General features: G+C 32.1%; 1 long non-coding RNA gene across 1 annotated transcript; it reads right to left on the bottom strand.

Annotated features, from left to right (window-relative positions):
• Positions 1 to 7,290: 7,290 nt before the first annotated feature.
• Positions 7,291 to 10,637, bottom strand: LOC149791076 (uncharacterized). The gene is made up of 4 exons (XR_016423654.1): positions 10,582 to 10,637; positions 9,445 to 9,585; positions 8,896 to 8,953; positions 7,291 to 7,496 (listed from the first exon to the last, which is right to left on the bottom strand). It is a non-coding gene; the product is annotated as an uncharacterized LOC149791076 (long non-coding RNA).
• Between the last annotated feature and the right edge of the window lie 620 nt (positions 10,638 to 11,257).

An 11,257-nucleotide genomic window follows, 5' to 3' on the forward strand; every position in this document is an offset into this window, starting at 1 on the left:
AGTGATTGTCTGTTAACCTTAACGAGTGGAACAGATAATTAAATTACATGATGTACCAAGAGGGCCCCTGATCATAAAAACAGGTGTGCCAAATAAAGAAAGTATGTGGTGTTGGCATGGTTGCTCTGTCAATATAAAGTTCTGATAAAACATTAAAAAATAAAAAAACAACAGCATTTGCAATCTGGCAACTCTACGTGTTATAAAAACAAGTATCATAAGATCTTTAGAAGTTATATACACAAGAACAAGAATCAAGATAAAAAGAAAAGACAGTCTTTCTTGATCTAATGACTCGGCAAAATCTATTAGTTTATTTGTCAGACCTTTTTCTTACCAATACTACTGATATTAATCCTTCTTTAGCTGCCATGACTTAAGAGCCTAAATTACCCAAATTGATTGGCTGGCAATAGTGCTTAAAGGCACATCATCACATTTTGACTATTCAGTGCTAAGGTTGAGGGAGTCAAGTTCTTTGCTCAAAGGCCCACAGCAGCCAACCCAGTCAATCGAGGCATGATTCAAACTGGCGACCCAATGATCATGAATCCAGCATATTAACTACTGAGTCACTACCCAATTAACTGGGCGGGAATGGTGTCATGTTAAAACCCGTCTCAGACCCACAACAGCCAACCCAATTAATCGGTGCAGGATTCAAACTGGCGACCCATCGATCATGCATCCAGCATACTAACCATTGAGTTACGTCCCAAGTAACAGGGAGGGAATAGTGTCATTTTGAAACTTGTCTAAAGTAAGCTTATACTGGCATTTGTTAATTATGTTAAGTATAATTCAGTTTGAAAACAAACTGTACATACCTAACATTTTAGTATATTTAAATAAGATGATCACAATTTGGATACGTCTATTCGGCAAAATTGTTATGGTATATGAAGATTTTGAATGGAATCTGGCACCAAAATACTGGACAGTTAATATATTAATTTCCAATTGCATGGGTTGTCCCAGTAGGTAGCAATATTATAGCATATGTGATGCAATTGTAAAAACCCGTGCTGTCCAACTTTGATGCAATACATCAATTGTTTTTCCTTTACTTACATAAATGTTGTGTAGTCCTATCAATACAGTAGCATTTCAAAGTAATTACTTTGCAAATTGATTGATGTTATTCAGGTGTCAAGTTTATTACCTAAAAGCGATGTTCATATACATAACTAAGGAAAACAAATGTGGGTATTGGATTATTTACCACCACCAAAACTTGGTTTCCTATTGGCCTTTTCAAGACGTTTGCACGATTTCCTCTTCCCTGCGCCCCACCCACAACTCCGAGTATTGGAGCCATTCACTGTACTGTATCTGTACCTGCCTGATACTCTAAATCCCATAGAAATAGTGTTATTTGGTGAGTGCAGTCGATATTACATGGAGTGAACACATTGTTTCCTTTTATAATAAAATAATTAGTATACAGTAAAAACGAAACTGTCGTGGCTAGAGGCAAGTTATTACGATATTTTAAAAGATATCACTCAAAATGCATTACGTTAAGAGTTACAACTGCTGTATACTTCTCCTATAATAATAAGTATTGCCTATATGTTAAGCCTTAGTTCACATTGGGAAGTAATTCATATACATAATTCAGTTCAATTCAATACACTAGAAATCGTAATTAAACATGAAAAAGGCAATCACTTTTGTCGTAGATACGTGTTTGTAGGAGATTTAAGATCTAGAAACGAGAATGTATGTTTATTTTCTTGAAATTTGGGATAGTAGTGGAGATAAAGATGACGTTGGTTGCGGGCAGATTTCAATCTGCCCACTATACTTTAATCTGCCCACAACGTGAGTGTGAGAACAACGATTCTGCCCATAACCTAACATAGTATATATATATATATATATATATATATATATATATATATATATAAAGAGAGATATAATGGTGTGTGTAACTATAATTACCATTGTATACAGATAAGACCATATATAACTTTCACGGTAACTTTTATGGAATTAAATACTCCAATGTACTACGTCCCTCTTTCTGCAGTGTTATTATTATTATTATTATTATTATTATTATTATTATTATTTCTATATTTTCTTCTTCTTCTTCTTCTTCTTCTTCTTCTTCTTATTATTATTATTATTATTATTATTATTATTATTATTATTATTATTAATTGTTATTATTATCATTATTATTATGGCGCATCGTTCAGAAATGTTATAAGCAAAATCACCCAGATAATACAAAACAAATGTTTTAGGCTGCATGACACGGATTTGTGATTAAATGTTCCTTCTTATGTTCCACAGCGGATTGCCAGATAAGGAAAAATCGGTGTTCTTTATCGCTCAGATGTATTTCACATGCGTTGTAAAAAAAAAATACTTATGTTAGACAGTAACGACATTATTTTATTTTCGTCAATTCTTATATATCTTAGCACGTACCAAGTTGCTTTACAATATTCTAATGCCTCTTTCTCACATATCTAAAGCAGTTACTGTTCTACTTTGCAGTCTTGTACCAACCACACAGCCCTAATATTAAAAGGACATTTCAATTCTACTTCATTTCACACACTGTTCACGTTTGAGGTCTTCACAGTTTGTATATCAATCCTCTTCAATGTTACCACACATCAATCCTAATTGCACCATTCGTTTCAACTACGACTTAATATACGTTGAGTAGCAATACAGGCAACAAATCATTTGTGTGCAGTGGACATATTTCATGCCTGCCCTAATGTTACATTTATATCAAATACATACGTTTTATCACAAAATAACCTAACGTTATCTTTGGACTCACCCTCGTGAATGAAACTGCTTCTTGTAAAATGTATGTTTCCATGACTCACACATTATATTTATATTGCCTTGGTTTATCCATTTCGGTTATCATCTTGAAAACGGTTACTTTTTAAGGTCAGCAAGTATAATGTGTCTGGATCAACCAGTGCTAATGTCCATTATACTGGATGAAGGCAAACCACTTTTGTTTTTCATTCACGGCGGCATTCCATTTTGAGCCCCATATTGATTTAGCGTATCCCAAAGCTGTAATCGGACGGTCCACCGAGATATGGTTAAAACGATTCAATGTTAGAGTCCATAAACATAAATGTTAAGTGTTGTGCGAGAGCAATCCACTTTGTTTACTACCCGATATAGACCTATGTATATTGTGTGCATTTCTTCAGCTTCTACACATAGGAAGCCTTAAGGCTTCTTGACCTTTACTAGATGCAAATATTTTGCACAAATAACAAGAATATCATCTACCTTTTTAGGTATACGCATTTACGGTGATTGCTTCTCTATAATATATACATACATACATACATACATACATACATACATACATACATGTATTTGTTTATGTATTTGTTTATGTTTATTTCCAAGAGATTTCTATATGGTTTTCTGTATTTATATATCTCATTTTGTAAATGCATTAGTTGACGATTTAGATATCATGCTTGCGTTCTCGTCTATGATGTGTCTCATAATCCTATGATATGTATAATATGTATCTTAGCAACCTGATATACTCTTTGTTGAAGAGGTAACTAAGTCATTTAGACAGTCAGTCATAGATAAATGCACGCACGCACGCATACGCGCAAACAAGTATATATATGCATAAATACATGCGTCATATGAAGAAAAAAAAACTACATATAGAATTACACTGTTATAAGTTTTTCATTTCATTTTCGTTGCTATATCGAACTTAATGTTAAGCACATAACGCTATAGACGTATTAACTTTTCGAAATATTATCATCATCAAGCATCTGTTAAAAGATTAGTGCCTTGCTCCGCCAAATGACTGCAGATTTGCATAATTGCAGGCATTGAGATATTTAGTTTTGTCAATACGGTAGCTGACACAGTATTATTATTGTATTTTTGTCAATTTTCTGTTTTATTTTATGATCTTGTATTATCATGAATTTGTTTATTCTGATGTAATCTCTTTTTTAGAGGAAATAAAGTCAGTCAGTCAGTCAGTCAGTCATACATATATACATGCATGCATGAATGGATGCATACATACATACACACAAACATACATACAAACATGCATATATACATCCATACATATATCCATACATACATACATACATACATACATACATACATGGATCTATCCATCGATGCAGACATACATGATATACATACATATATTATTACAATGGACTTATTTCTTGTTTTACTAATGATTCGTACGATCAATTATATTGAAATGAGGTCGTTTTCGCTCTGAACACGTAATTACATTTTCGGGATCCATGAAATTTTGAAAATCTTTGTCAATAGGTTATAAAGTGAGTGTTGCAAACTTTATTGTTTACCAAATTTTAGGAATGGTTGAACTGTCTATCGGATGGGATAAATTGGACCTGTCTTCTTGTAATATTAGATATGAGTTTATATATATTGCAATGAGCTAAAGTTAGTACAGGACTATATCAAAATTAATGTTTAGGCCTGTTTCCTTTGCAAGATATTAACTGTGATCTTTACATGAATTTGAATAGTTAGAAATGCATATAGTACCGAAGCTATATTAATTGTTCTTTATATTGTTTGTCAGCATTAAAACGTCATTGTGAATAGTTCCATGCTTTAAAGGTTTTGTCTAAATCCTCATTTGATATTGATATCCAGAAAGAACAGTGTGTTTATCTTTCAGTTATATTTTGTCCTTGTATGTATTCTCGTATTTGTCTTGTCTCTAATTTTCATGTGTACCATGAGGGTAATGAATGGTCCCTAAGATGTGTTGAATATTCTGTATCTTCTTGTTATACTTGTTTCTTATCGTATAAAGGCTGGAAGAGACTTGGACAATATTAGAGGTATATGATTTAGGATTTATTTCGATTGCATTATAATAATATTACAATAATAATGTTTTCTAATTATGTATAAATATTACTTTTTTATCTTGCAGTCGCAGCAGTCGAGAAAGAATTAGAGAACGAAGGAAAGTCTGGGATTTGGTGAATCTGAGATAGTGACCGGTATGTTCATATCCTACAAGATGACCGAAACGGTTGTTTTCCTGTTTCCAGAATGAACGTGTCCGAAGAACATATAATGATATATCAATTATGAAGATTACATTGTAAAAAACCTGCATCAAATAATCATTTTATTTACATTTTATTTATCATTGACTTTAAAATGAACGTATTCCAATACATTTCTGAAAATAAAAACTGGAATGGATACACTTTGGCAAAACCTAAAATCAAACCAAATATTGAAAAATATGTTGACAGTGTCATCATCAGCAGGTTCACCTAACTATATCAGAATGACAAAGCTGACATTACTGAATATATATATATATATATATATATATATATATATATATATATATATATATATATATATATATATATATATATATATATATATATATATATATAAAGTAAGATAAACAGCACTTATAAATTGTTTTTCGTGCAGTGATTACGTGTAGTCAAACCACACCGACGAGAGATTAAATTGTCTAGACATCATATAACAAGATACAGCCAATGATATAACTAATCTAAGAAGAGAGACCCCTCACAAAGTATTATGTTAAGATCATTCTTGGCTCTCGTTTCTGTGTGAACGCTGCCCTAAAAAGAAATATATTGTAGTACAATTAACATTTAAAAATCCCCCCTTTATGTTAATACATCCATTCCAATGAACATACACACATTCATACGTACATACATACCTACAAACATTCATACATACATCCATACATCCATACATGTATACATACATACATACATACACACATTCATACATACATACATACCTACAAACATTCATACATACATACATACATACATACATACATACATACATACATACATACATACAGGGGCCCCGAGTGGCCGAGTGATCTAAAGCGCTCACCGTTACGGATCACTGCCATCTCACCTCTGTCTCCGTGGGTTCGAGTCCAAGGCTCGGCTAGCGTGGGTACGTGAGAAAGCCTGCCAGTAGCTTCTCGTGGGTCGGTGGTTCTTTCCTGGGTATTCCAGTGTTCTTCCTCCGCCAGTTATACTGGCCGCCATGTATAGCCTATCTTGTGCTGAAAAATGGCGTTAAACCCTAGAACAACAACAACTACATACATACATACATACATTCATACATACATATATGCATACATATATACATACATATCTTCATATCTACATGCACACATACATTCATATGATTCCTAAATTGCCAACTATGTATATAGCGGACAGGAATTCTTGTGGTTGAAGATCACTGCCATGGGCAACACATATTTTTAATAGTGTTTTAGATATAAACACATTAATGCATATTATTAAAATGTTTGGGGTGCACGCATTTTTTTGTTTATATAGTAAAAATATGTCTAAAGAAATGATGGAACTGTTTTGACGTGAAATTATCTTTATAGTAAGAAATAGTAGGGTCGAAAGAAATAATTAAAATAACTAAAGTCATTACTTTTCCAAACGGTGGTAACTTGCTTTATGCTTGATCGTCAACTCCATTTACCTTACAATATTTCACTGAGAGCCGAAAACAAAAGCATAACGGCAGAATATGCCTGGAGCTCCCCGTAGTCCGAAATGTCACCATTTCATGCAATGAGAGGTCAAAAGTGATTGCACCAGCAGAACGAATTTCATCTGCAAGGATATCGTTTATCGTTTTCTGTTTTCAAGTACTTTGCCAACCATACTGTACTATAATGTAGCATGGGACGTCGTTATTTTCGCCATTAAAAATTGTTGTAGATAGCTAACATTTGTGTTTGCATCTTGAAGAAGATTAGAGGAATTTCTCATAGCAATCATAACCAACATTGCTACATTCACATAACATCTTACTTGTAAATTCGGTTTTCCTGTGTCTTCGATCGTTATCTAAATCATCTAGACAGGTACATATATTTGTTTTACTGTCTTTAATTTTAAACACCAGTCTGATAATTTGGGTCGCAACTACAAGCAAATTATTCTTCTACTGTTACTTCATGCTGTGTCCCTTCGTGTCTCTGAATATGTGTCTAGAGGTAGATATTAGACAAACATAAGATGGAAGATAGGTAGCTATAAATATAGAATAACAGATACATAGATATATAGATAGAAAGATAGAGAGAGATATATAAAAAGACTGATAGATACATACATATATTGATTGACAGACTGATAGATAGATAGATCGATAGTTGCAGTTGCATATAAAATCTGCTTACATTTGACAACCATAAATAAATGAAAGACGTAAGACAGAACATTTTTTATCATGGTCTTTATAGCAATGTGTTTCTCATATATTATATATCAATAGATATGTTTCTCGGGAGTATTCGTTGTCAAAACAGGGAGTCAATGTTGTCATCAACTTGCACGAAGGTAACATATACGTTCCCTGTCTGCCATATTTTCACTACCAGCAACACCACTTTCCTTCTTTCTCTAGTTCCTTTTTCTCAGCTGCGTCTGTGACAGAAAATAAAGTAACATTGATACGGTATCATGGCAATATAGTATCATCACTATGCATGTCTGATATGAATTCGTTGATTTGAAATTTAAACAAACTCCACGTATAAATTTACATTGACATTATTAACATAGGATATTCTTAGATATAAGTTTGCTGCATAGGAATGAAAATTAAAAAAGATGTGCCTCTTACAATTATAACGGCACTAGCACTCTTTATCCCTGGTGAAGGCGTACAATATTTGATAGATAACAGTGCATTTGAAATTACGCTGCTAAGCTTGAATTTAGAGACAAGATACATACAGTAAATGCCACGACTCAATTTCGACAGATAATACAGACCCCGACCTTTCCCATAAGGAAGCAGCGACTCAATGCATTTATTAAGGCCGTTCTATACTAACCAGCAATATGAATTTTTAGGCGTTAATAGGGGAAAGATGGACACGTGACTAATATTATGCATGGTTTCGTGCATTTCAATGAATTAATGTACATTTTATGAAAATATAAAGATATTCAAAAATATATTTGTCATAATTGTAAACATATTTTTCATTTGTTCTCTTAGGTAAAATAATAGCTTGAGGGATATAATGTCGGTCTTCCTCGCCTTCATCCAGCTACTTCCAGGCACAATTTAGTACATTTCCTCTGGATAATTACTTTAGCCCCAAAATCAAAACCCATTGTCAAAATAACTCAAACTGAAATTTCTTGGTTTTGTCACCAAGGACGTGTCACTAGATCATTCGCCGTCTTATTTCCCTGGTAATTAATTTCTAGTTACTCAGTTTTCTATTTTGCATGTATGTATGTATGTACGCATGAATGAACGTATGTGTGTATGCTTTTATGTATGAATTCATGTATTCATGCATAATTCTGTATGAATGTGTGTATGTATTCATGCATGTATGTATGTATGTGTATATGTATACATGCCCGACTGTAGGTTTCCCTGTATAGATGGACGATTGTATATATATATATATATATATATATATATATATATATATATGTATGCATGTAGGTATGTATTTATGTATATATTTATATGTGTGCATTTGCATATATGCAGGTATATATACATATATATATATATATATATATATATATATATATATATATATATATATATATAGAGAGAGAGAGAGAGAGAGAGAGAGAGAGAGAGAGAGAGAGAGAGAGAGAGAGATTGTATTTAATTAGAGACTTAGGAATGCAAAACGTAAATGTTGTCTAAATTTACGCCATTTTTAATCTCAGTTAATTAACATTTACGATAATTAATTGGATAACTTTATTTTCTGCAGAATTATCATATGCATAAAACATTTTATCATTAGAAGTACGCGGAATATTATAATATATGTATAAATAATCTTACACTCGTCGGCAAACTTCTTTTCAGCTTGTATTTGTCTTCCTTCTGCATAGGGAACTTCCTGTTATTTACAATAGTATGGAAGCTTAATAACAAATCAACGGAAAACACAGGTTCTAAAACTGAACATATATATATATATATATATATATATATATATATATATATATATATATATATATATATATATATATATATATATATATATATATATATATATATATCTTCATCAACAACATCAAAAGCAATTATTACTACTGCATCTACTACTGTTCGTCCCCTGAACGCAAAATTAAGATTAGCAACGACACAATGTACAAATTATGTTGTCGGTGCTGATAACACCGTTAGGATCCTAACAGTGATTTACATATTGCTTTGCCATGTGATGACGCAGTAAAACCATTACTTGATATTCTATATTTGTGGAAATCTACATGTTTTCATCTTTTAATGCGACAATCATTCTAGAACGATGATGAAACAATGCGTTCAAACTAATGTGATCGTTATGATTGAAACACATAAAAAGTACATGTGTGCTTTTAATACCTCAATGACTTCCTTCATGAGTTGGTTCATCTCCTCGATCTTCTCTTCGATGTTTTTTTGGACATCTATTGTGCCACACATAACCAATGGCAGCAGGACGACGAAGAGGACAATAGAGACGGACAGAAAGTCACGTGTCATCTACGATGAAAAGATTTAATTATGTCATACATTTCTTAGATAAGCAGGCAACATATGGATGAATAGACAATTAAGAGACTGATCAGCTTATACCTTGAAGAAGTTAAGTTGATTTATTTGAATCAATTTTTGTTCTGTTCCCCACAATACCACGGTTTTATTCCCAATATCAAGAGGGCAATATACAACTCATTATATAATTTGAATTATGTTTGCAATCTGTTAAGCGATGTTACAAATAATTGATCTATTTGCCTTCCACATGTTTCACTTCATTCAAGAAAAACGAAAACGCTAAGGTTAAATTATCCCACCATATTTTCAAACATAAACAAATGGAGTGAAATGATTCAATCGTGCTTCATCCTTAAATTAAGAAAAATACAAATTTTGAAGTATAATATTTAATGCAGCAATTTGTTTTCAGTTTCTAAAGCAGCAGTGGCGATTTCTAAAACAATTGGATAGTAAGGAAATAATAATTTTTCCTACCTTAAATATTCTCAGCATGTTTTTTTTATGTTTCCTAATTTCATGGTGTTTGTCTTTGTAATCATATCATTATATGTTTTTTATCTTATAGGCGTTGTCTAATGTTATAAAGCGCTTAGAGCTTCTAAAGATTAGGCGCTATACAAAGTCCTCATTATTATTAATAATACTAATATTATTATTATTATTATTATTATTATTATTATTATTATTAAGGAAATGGTCTATGAATTGCGTAGTTAAAACGTCGTGATGAAAAAATATAGCTAACACTATATTATGCGATACTCGAATTTTCATATTTCAAATGGCGCATGTAAATTATCAGCAACTTAACAAGTGTCTGAGTTCATCATTTTATGATTACTTCGTATATATTAAATTATATTCATTAAAAGGCTAAACATTTGTAGTTTAAGAATAACTGCTGCAAAATGGCATTTATCAGATTATTAAATCGGTTGAAGGGATAGTCAGATTAGACAAAAAGTAGATTTGTCTCACCTTAAAAACGATTACGTTTGCAGTTTCACGGAACAGACTATCTCTTCTAAGCAACAGACAGCTTTGTGCCAATTGGTCTGAATTAGACTTATATAGAGGTTTTACTTCCTTACTGGGAGTGTATATACTTTTCTGACCAGTAATATACCTGGAGACCACACCCAGGTAGAAATCAAAGTATAGATGTATAGCCAATAGTTTTCCTTGAGGATAGGTAAACATGAATACAAATTTCGAACACACAGCTTTATTGTCTAAACAATGTCATGGTGTATACTAACCAAACACAATTATGTCTTATTGTTTAATAAAAATAACAAGAAACATAACGTACCTCTACAGAAATGTAATGCGACTAATAGCAGTTTGTAAATAAGACTTCCGAAATGAACTGAAACTATTACGAACTTGTGCTTTCCTTGTATTTTAATGACTGTATGGTCTCAAACTAATATAAAAGTCAGAAAACCAACAAGTCTTATAAATTGTTATTTTTCTTTACCTAGAAAAATGTAAAAACGTAAATGGACTGTAGAGTAATTAAATCCCAAATAATTCAAAATGTTAGGTCACCAGTTATAATAAATAAATTGCTAGACAAATTTCAGTGGTGTTTTTATTAAAGGCTCTGTAAGGGTTGATGTGCATGACTCTTGAATAAAGTATGAAACCAGTG

This window comes from Sinohyriopsis cumingii, chromosome 10 (assembly GCF_028554795.1).
Source record: "Sinohyriopsis cumingii isolate HCF-2022 chromosome 10, ASM2855479v2, whole genome shotgun sequence".
Classification (NCBI taxonomy): Eukaryota; Metazoa; Mollusca; class Bivalvia; order Unionida; family Unionidae; genus Sinohyriopsis; species Sinohyriopsis cumingii.